This window comes from Merops nubicus, unplaced genomic scaffold (assembly GCF_000691845.1).
Source record: "Merops nubicus isolate BGI_N331 unplaced genomic scaffold, ASM69184v1 scaffold5355, whole genome shotgun sequence".
Taxonomy (NCBI): domain Eukaryota; kingdom Metazoa; phylum Chordata; class Aves; order Coraciiformes; family Meropidae; genus Merops; species Merops nubicus.
The window spans coordinates 10,491-20,797 of record NW_008608902.1 but is presented as its reverse complement, the minus strand read 5'-3'; positions in this window follow the sequence as shown (position 1 = coordinate 20,797).

Sequence of the window (10,307 nt, the reverse complement as noted above, 5' to 3'; positions counted from 1 at the left end):
CAGCTGCATCTCACAGGCAGCCAAAAAGGGACATAGCCAAAAGTTAATCTGTCAAGGGCTGGATGCAACTGCAGACCCTGATGTATTGTTGGTTTATTCAAATGTACCTTTCTGACCTGAGCATCTGCCCTTCCACAAATTCAGCTAAAATTTTAATCCAATCTTTCACCTGGGACAGCAACATCTTTCAGCTATTGCTATCTTTAACAGATGTCTTTGACCTCTCAGCAAGTGTTGAATTTTCTCGGTCCTCAAAATTTACCAAAGCCTTTCATTATCAATGGATCAAGCAGCATGCTTCTGTCCTCTCTCCTCTTTGAGACCTAAATTTGAGTCCTGTAAAGTCCTTCTTCCTTACCTCATCTTTCATCCAAAGGTTGAAGTCTCACTTCTTCAGCTAGTCTTGTAGACAAAACTAGAAGCATCCATAAGAAAGTTGCCACAAGACCTTTAGATTCTCAAATTTTTTTTTTTTACTCTTTTAAAGATAGGTCTGAGACCTACTGAGGGAAATAAAACATCACTGGATTTTGAATTGTGTGCAGTTGTTATGCCAGGAGAAATGGTTCAACCATTAGGAAAAAAAGAAAGTGTGAAGAATGACAACAAATATACATATATAAACCTCAGTGTTTCCAGTGAAATGGGCAGAGATCAGTCAATGGAAGGACTCAAACTGAAACTTCTCCACTGATTTCAGTGAATGATTGTTTCCCAGGCAGGCACAGGGAGTGCGGATGCACCCAGTGTAAAAGACTCACGCCTTCAGGATGCTCAGACCAGGCCACTGAACAGGGTTAAAATTACAGAATATCACTGAGGCAGGACAGAGCAGTTCCAACTAGAGTTTGGTCCTCCAGCTAATGTGACAAGGGGAAATACCTCAGCCAAGCATTAGGTAACACCTCAAAGCATGGATATTTCTAGCAAGAACCAGGAAGCAACTTCTTGTGAAGGCACAGAATAGGAAATATAGGAGACAACAGGGATCAGAGGAGTATTTTTGAGTATTCAAATATTACAGAAATTATTAGGAACAAACAACAGCTTTTAACAGCTACACTAAAATGATGTCAACATGGAACAAAATTTCCAAATTATAGCTTTCATTTTTACTGCAACATCTTCATAAGCTACCTCATACTCTAAAATAAACATTAAGAAATGGAACTTTGACATTTATGGCATACATTAATTGCCACACACTTTTTCTCCAGCAGTCTCATGCAACTAAGTCAAACACGTTTTCTGTATGATGTCTTCCTACTACTGCCTTGAGAATTCCCTGAGGAATAAGAGCAGCAACCCCTTGAAATCCATAACCAGGGCTCCAATAGTTGCATTTCCAAAGCTGGGGAGCAAATAATGAGACAACTTTACCAACAAGGAGAGGAAACTGCTTGGACTGCCATGGAGCTATCTGCTATTTAAGACCTTTTCATGTATCTATACATACATGTGTATGACACCTAAGGAGAGGTCCATGTGTAAAGAAATATAGCCTTACAACCTAACCTGCCATGTCATTTCTTCACAGAGATTATGGCATAAAAACGACAAGCCATTTCCTCTAGTTGAATCTGAGTTATCCTGTAAGACACAAATAAGGCAAAACAGTCACATTTTTCTCCTGAAGAGATTCACTGCATCATATGTATGAGACACATGAAGTCTCCACTGTCCTCAGTGAGGAAAGTCACAAATCAGCTGCCAATGCTCAGTTTCTACCCATACACCACTGCTACACCCATGAGACCTAGATTCTCTGCAGTGTATCACAGAATCAGAGAATGGTTTGAGCTGGAAGGGACACTAAAGATCACCTGGTTCCAACTAGAGGGGGATTGCTCAAAGGTTGCTCAAAATCCCATTCAACCTGATCTTGAACACATCCAGTCACAGAGCATCCACAACTTTGCTGGACAACCTGTTCTAGTGTCTCACCACTCTCACAGTGAAGAACTACTTCCTCACACTTAATCTACAACTACCCTCTTCCAGTTTGAACCCATTACCCCTTGTCCTATCACTACAAACCCTTGTAAAAGGTTCCTCCCCAGCTTTCTTGTAGGCCCCCTTCAGATAATGGAAGGCCACAATGTGGTCTCTCCAGAGACTTCTCTTCTCCCAGCTGAACAACCCCAGCTCTCTCAGCCTGTCCTCACAGGAGGTGTTCCAGCCCTCTGATCACCTTTATGGCCCTCCTTTGGACTTGCTGAAACAGGTCCATGTCACTCTCATGTGGGGGGCTCCAGAGCTGGATGCAATACTCCAGGTGGGGTCTCACAAGAGCAGAACAGAGGGGGAGAGTCACCTCTCTCAATGTAATGCCTAGCTAGCCACAAAAAAAGAAGTTATCCATATGGAGAATCTATCCTCAGACCCTATTCAAGCTTCTTGTTACACTAAGCCCAGAGCAATCTATTGTATACCACATAGATGTATATCATCTAGTCAGGATAGAGCCTTCTGAGTCAGGAAAATAGGACATTTTAAAGGATTTCTTATTCCTACTCCATTATTAATTGTGTTCACTCTAATGGTGACACTGGTACCTAAGGTTAAAACAGAAATCCACAGCACCTTCTGGAAGTCCACAGACACTGCATTTCCACTCAGGGGTCTAGCTGACTAACGCTATTTTGATGGACATATCAGAGCTCTTACCATCTCAACAGGTCTCAGTAAAATCTCCTGCTAAGCTCATCTGGGAACTGTAAAATAAACAGGCTGTTTGCATTAGGAATCAGGAAAGGCTGTCCACCCAAAGACACGACAGAACAGGGAGTCCAAGCAAGGATTTATAATCAAATGTCCACATGTGTTTATGCCAGGAGGAAAAAGGCACCTCAGCCAGATGCCCAGCCAAGTCTGCTGAGAGCTTGTCCTGAGGTGTGGCTATACCAGATTTCCTGTGGCCTGAAACCACATGGTGTTGCTGAGGCTCCAAAGGCTGGCAAGTGCATTAAGGCCACATCTCACACAGACTAAGAACATCACGTTCAGCCTAAAACGCAGCAGCCAGAGCAACTGCCAATCAAAGTCACAGAGGCGGCAGCGATTATTTACACAGTATTCAAAGGGTTTGAGAATTCCCTTATAAATTAGGAGCCCCTGTTCAAGTCTGACCCACAGCCTCAAAGCCATGTCTCACAGCTGTCAAAGTCATGTCCCAGCTGGCATGCTGTAAAGAAGGCTACTGAAAGGCTGCCACTGGGAAGGGAGCTGCTCAAGGCAAAGCCTAAGCAAAGCATCCTGTGTATTGTAGCCCTGTGGCAGCTCTATTTCAGCCCCTGATTCTAGAGCCACTTCTATGCCATGTGTTTTAAAATGTCATTGGAGACAACCAAGGTTTTTCAGACCAAGAGCTGGAACCCAAGAATCCATCCTCTGAAGTCTCACATGATTGCAAAGAGACACTTTAACATCCCAAAAGAGATGAGATTTCAGATACAATCCCTCTTTGCTACATAAAAATTGGCTGTAACTATTTTGAGGCTCCAGCTGTGCTCCCAAACACAGATCCCCACTTGGGCCTAGCCTAACACAATTACTGAATTAAATATAGTTTCTCTGCTGATTGCTTCCTTCACATGTACATGACCATCTGCTTATCATATCCATTTTTTTGCTTCGTCACACATTTAGACCACGCATCCCTGGGGAAGAAATTCATTTCTATGTTTGCTTCTGCACAATATGGCCCTAAACATGATTGGGGATCTCAGGTCCCTCTAAAGTATAGACTATTGTATTTTACAGGATTAAAATTTTTAGAGACAAGAAATTGAAATTTCAGTAACTTAAACATCAGACAGCAATGTAAGTTTGTAAAGACCAGATGTAAGGAATAAGCCTGGCCTAAGAGGAAATGAGTGTTTTTATGCTGCAAGCTATATTTGTTTTTCCTTTGTGCAAACTGACTAATGATTGCAAGAGTCTTACCCTTTGCCCCACTCTTCCTTTTAATCATCAAAAATAAAACGATGTTTTGTATACTAAATAATGGGGGTAGGGAAATGTGCTGTGACCTCGTGCTATGAGTGATGAGGAACTAGTCAGAGAGAATGCATTTCCTTTTAAGTATCTCATAAATATTTAAAATCAATTGCAAGAGTGTAACAGGAAAAAGGACACGTTTCGATCACCTCCAAGTTGTAGCCCATGTGCCCTCTAAAGCACTCTACTGCAGTAATAAGGGTCTCACAGCAAGGTCCACCTTCCCTGTGAGCTGGCCTTACCTTCTCAGAGGCGTTTACAAAAAAGCCTACAGCTAGCAGAGAGATTAGTCAGTGAATGAAATAGGAGAACAACTTCAAAATAAAAAACACTGGTAGAGTGGAAATTGAAGTGTATGATAAGAATAAAACATGGGACCTTCTGTAGTGACTCATACTGTCAGGAAGCCACTGGGGTTAAGTGGAAGATCTGGCCGACCTTACTGATTTGGAACGAAGGACATTTTGAGGAGGAGCTAGCCGGACTTAGCATAGCTATGCACATTATTACATTTTTTGGAAGATCAGTCTTAGGCAATAACCAACAGTTACAACTCCAAACAAACCACCTTTTGTAAAACTGATAGCATCTACTTTTTGTTGCCTTCCCCTTCCGCCAGCACACCTGCAAACAGCCAGTGCAGGTGTGCTCCAGCTGCATGGGCAACACTCAAGCTGCCTTGCCTCGAGACCTGCCCGTCACTGCGTCTGCGCCTGGTGCGAAACAGCTGCACGAAAAAGGAAGAAGGTGGAGGGGCAAAGGGGGAGCAGAAATACCATTGGGATCAGATAAAAACCTAGCTAGGTGCCTGAGGGCAGGGGGAGAGAGCAGCTGTGAAGAAGTGGAGCAGTTTCTCATGTTGCGTTTGTATCAGTGCAGATGCTCCGCATTCCAGCTGGAGTATTTACCCTGGCATGTAACAACTGGCAGGTATTGCCACTGACAATGCTACTGGCACAGCTTCCGGGTAGTACAACTACATATATGTAAGATAAAAGGCACATTTTTCTAGTATCAGCAGAATCAGGCTAAATCTGACCTTTACTCAGCTCTTGGAGTGAGAATACAAACACAAGCAGAGATTTCCACGACTCTGAGCATCCCAACAGCCAGAGTAACTTCTCATCAGATCACAGACTGCCATCACACTGGCAGGATGCTTTTGCCCAGTGTTGACAAATGCCACAGCACACAGCCACAATTAGAGGATATAATTGACTCCTACACAGTATACACACCTCACACTAGAAGACTGCACTCTCCCTTGGATCCTGTTATGAGTAATGCAAAGATATAATATATATAATAAGCAGTTTGTGCTATTTCATATACATGGCAATTACTGTTGACTGCTAAGGTTGAGATCCTGGGACAAAGAACACAGTAAGTGCAAGTTTTTGTCAGTTGTTACTATTATTGCAAATTTCCTGGATAAACATTTGGTACATGTTGGATAAACACATGGGTACCCTTTCAGATGACACTATGCAGATAGAGCTTAAAAACATGATAACATTAGCCCCACCAGTTATTTGGTGAGTAGGTTATAGTTTAGTGATTAGCTGATGCTGAATTGATGCTTCATCGGGCAAGCATCAGTGTTCGCTATCTGGGTGTTTGATATCAAATCACTTGGCTCTGTAATCTCTTGAAAATTGTGGGATTCAGCTATTTAGAAATTATTCTGTTTAAGTGGCATGGTTTGCTTTTCCCTCTTGCTGCAACTGCTTGCATACTTCTGTCATTTAAGGATTCTGTTATCCTGTCATGTATTACCTTGCTGAAGCAAAAACACTTTGTGATATCAGATACTTCCTCGGTAACAAAAAAACTACTCTATGTCAGAATACAAAGCATCAAAATTTATGAAAATATAACTGAGCAAGCCCTATAAATTCCCAGCTAACAAGCAACACGTGCTCCTGATGCACGAGAACCTCTAGTTTTTGATACCTGCCTGTTTTGAAGTGTTCTATGTATTTTAAGCAAAGTGAAACAGTTCTTACAGTGATTAACAGTAGTGATTAGCCTGCATAGTGCATGGCTAACAAAGTTATATTCCTGATCTTTCTTCCTCTACAACCTTGTTGCTGTCATCCTCTCTCCCTCTACCACAGGCTTGTGATTTTTTCTACTGCATATTTACTAGTTTTCTAAATTTCTAAACATAGCTCTTCTCAGCTCTACCATCTGTCCCACAATATTTCTGTACCTCTTTTATATTATCTGTCACCCAGATCAATTGTTCCTTTGCCTCTACCCCTCAGTAAGACATCACACTTCCCTCCTCCAACCTAGACACACCTGATCCTTTCTTAGACCTTGCCACGTGCCGAGGACAGCCTCTGAAATCTTCTGAGAGGTGTGAATGCCTTCTTGGCACAGAAGGCAAACTGCACCTCCCATCAAAAGTTTGTGATGTGCTAGAGCTCTCTAAGGTTTTTCCCACCCCAAATTCTTTATATTCCCTCTGCAGGTTTCTCATATTTGCTTCTGTAAATATGTCTCCTAGTAAACATTTGGTATCTATGTGAGACCTCACTAGAAAAAAAAAAAAGACAGCACCCATTAAGTAAATTGGTTTTGAGGCAGCCATGCTTCATTTTGATGGGTGAGGGTTTCTGTGCATTGCAAAGGGACTGGTAGCTCAGGCTGGTACCCCAAGAACAGCCAGGTTTCTCTGAGGAGTCCAAAGCACTGCAGACAGATGGGGAAGACACTGGCAGAGTCTAGTCTGAGAGCTGCCTCTACTGGAAAAAGTCATCAGAAAGAGGTGCTGCAGGCCCCTGGGAGATGTGTCATTCAGGCTCAGCAGCCCTGGTAACATATACGTAGGGAAAAATCCTTACTTTCATCCTGGAAAAGATGGAAGAGGGAGAAAAGCCCAAGAAACAGCAAAAAGTCATAAAGCACCAGCGTGTGGCGGAGAAAAAAGCCGAACCAACCAACCAACTGGCTTAAAACAAATAACTCACATCAAAAGTCACCAAGCCAGAGTTTATCAATTTGAGACCTCCTAGAAAAGGTATTTTAATATGCTCTCCCCTCAGCTTTCCAACTCTGATCTTCGAGGAGTTTTAAAAAGATTTAAAAACATTAAAAATCAAGACAGAAGAATAAAACCACACCATGAACAAAAATAAGATTGGTCTTTTTCTGGTTTTATGTAAGCATCAAAGAATATTGAGAAAGGTTGTCACCCTATTTTTAATTCTCAAAAATATTTCTCCTTCCCTTTTCACTACATTATTTTTTGTTTGCCTTTTGTTTATTCATAACACAGCCACAGTTTAAATAGACAATAGAAGCTCTTTTGTTACATAATTTAAAATAAGATACATTGCATTTCTCAAATCTGATAAAGCAAAGCAGAATTCTCTTACACCTTGTGGCTTGAAATGCAAGGTTATTTTTTTCGAGTCAGAAACTATTCTTGGTATCCTCAGCAAGGTCTCACACTTTAAGAAAAGTCCCATTTCACTTTCTTATCAAGAGCCACCATAAAAACACTTAACACCCTCCCCTTTTTCAGCAATTGTTTTACTGATGGGATTCATCTTCTGTTCTCCTCTAATTCTAATTACTACCCCCTTAATAATTATAGTAAGATTTTTTCCAACTCATTTTAAAATAGTTGCTCTTCTGTATCACTTTCTTTAAAGGAAGAAAGCCATTTTTTCATAAAAGCAGGTCATCTTGGTGTCTCTGTGAATACTCCTTTAACACATTGCCAGGACATTATAACTAGACTACCTTTTGAATGGTCAGCTTTTTAGACCTTTAGAATGGTCTGCTGGGGTAGGGGTAGCTGGGGGAAACACACACAGAGTTGGGCCTCTTCCATCTCTTTCACTGAAGAAAAGTATCATAACTAACTGAAGCAAGCACTGACACTCAGTACCAGTATCAGGCTGTCCTACTGTCATGCAGCAAGAATCTGATTATTTAGTAGAAACTGGTGCAAGCTCAACATTACTCAACATTAGGGACACATTTCAGAAGATTAAGCAGCTACTCAAAGCTAGAAAGTGAAAGTTCAACATGTAGAAGAGTAAAAAAAAAAAAAAAAAGAAAAATCAAAATCAATCATTCCTCTCACCTGAACAGTTCTGTCTCCTTCCTGTAAATGCTCCAGATGTTCTGGTGCAGGCCTAAAAAAGAATAAATAAAAAATTTTGTACTTTACATTTCAGTTGAGCTTTAATGCCAGATGATGCATTAGTGTCCAGTATTAAGCAACTGTGTAATAGCCAGTGACAGAAATTTACTGGTCTTCAGGAGTTTCATAATAGAGAAAGAATGATGTCTAGGATTAGTAGCAGTCTGAGGATCTAATTCTGAGAATCTAAATGTTAAGGCCAAGCATATTCCTGTAGACAGATGGCCTGGTTTTTTGTTTTTTGGTTTTTTTTTGTTTGTTTGTTTTGTTTTTGTTTTTTTGTTTTTTTGGTTTTTTTTGGGGGGGGGAAGGAGTGGAGGGAGAAAGAGTGTAGGAACTAACCCCCAAAGTGATTTGCAATGAAGCATTCTGCATCATGTCACATTCATCTGAAATTATCTAATCTGTTCAGCAGCACAAAATACCTAACACAATGAACAGCTTCTACAAAGGCAACAAAAAATTTGAACAGAAAAGGCTGCAAAGCTTCTAAACTCAGTATCAGATAATATATTATTATCCATTGCTTCAGCTCTCTAACCCTTTTTTGTTGCATGTGCTTGACTCAAGCTGCTCCAGACAGGAGCTTATTAACACTATTTATCCGTAAATGAAACCGTGAACATCACACAATACACAAGTCTTTAGAGCAAGGTACCTAAAACAAGAGAAGTAGGACTAAAGCATGCCTTCTCATGCTATAAAAGCAATTTGTTCCCCAGAATTATTTTCCAACCTGACTTGAAGGATTATTATAAATATGGAAGAAAAGAGAGCAAGGGGAAAAAAAAAAAAAAAAAAAAAAAAAAAAAACAAAAAAAAAAAACGCTACACACCACACAACACCACCACCCAAACTAGCAGTGTTCAGACAATGACATTGTAAAACCATATTCCTATTTCAGGGATGTGAAATAATTTATAAGGTAATACAACAAAGTATTTTCCATATGTAATAGTTTATTCATGCCAGAGGACAGATCCAGTTGTAACTAATCAGTGGAAAATTTAATGCAGTAGCTGCAGAGAATTCAAATAGTATGAGGGGGTGGGGTGGGAAACAAACCAAAAAAAAAAAAAAAACACCACACACCAAAAACATACAAAACCAAACCACAACCAGGAAAGTCCTTCATATACAAACAGCAACAGTAATTTCCATTTATAATTGCCTTCTATGACAAACACAAGCATCCTTACAACAGAATAAAGGACAGCATTAGCACTTCCCAATGGTTGAAACCTATGAGCAAGATTTTGTGCTTTAAAAATCACAAGTTTAAGTAAAAGCACTGAGTAGACAATTTGTCAGACAGAATTGTTAAGGTAAGCAGCCTCACCTGAAGTGCCCACATCCAGCTAGAAGCAGTATCTACATACTACATACAAACACACAGGTCTACACAGAAACCAGGGCTGGTTTCACCAAACCTGCAAACTTTAAAGACAAGCCAAAGGCTGTGTGAGCATTTCATTGGGATCACATGGCAATCAACAGTAATTGAAGTTATCAAAATTTAGCAGAGCTGAAATTTTATTTCCATATGGTCAACCCATGGCAAGCATGAGGGATGGTGGGAGTCTGTACAGAAAGAGGCTTAACTTAAGCCAAGATAGGTTGCCTTTCCCATGAGCAGAGGTCACAGAGTGCTTTCCCCAACAAATGGTAACCTGCCAACCTCTGAGAACTGAAGGTTCAGTCTATCAACAGCTGGTCAACTTTATACAGCTTTTGTTCTTTCAGTTTATAAGCAAGTTTAAGCTAAAACTTAAGATGTCAGTCAAACCAAAACAAGTGTCCACATAGGGCTTAGCTCAACTCAATTAGAATCATAGAATCCTTTAGGTTGGAAGAGACCTTTATGATCATCAAGTCCAACCATTAAGCCAACACTACTAAGTCCTCTGCTAAAAATTAGCTTCAAATCAGTCTTAACCTGAAGCAGGGCTATAGATAGTTTTGCTTTTAACATGATCCAAGCAATTAAGAATTCCTCTTTGGCTAGAAAGGACAGCTACTCCGACCAGGTCTAATGAGCCCCGTCTCAAACATGTCCAAATGCCCTTGTAGTGCAGTGCGACCGTGCGCACGGAGGGTCAGGACTCACCACCACCCCACTGGCTACTGCAGCCTCCTCGAGTGAAAAAC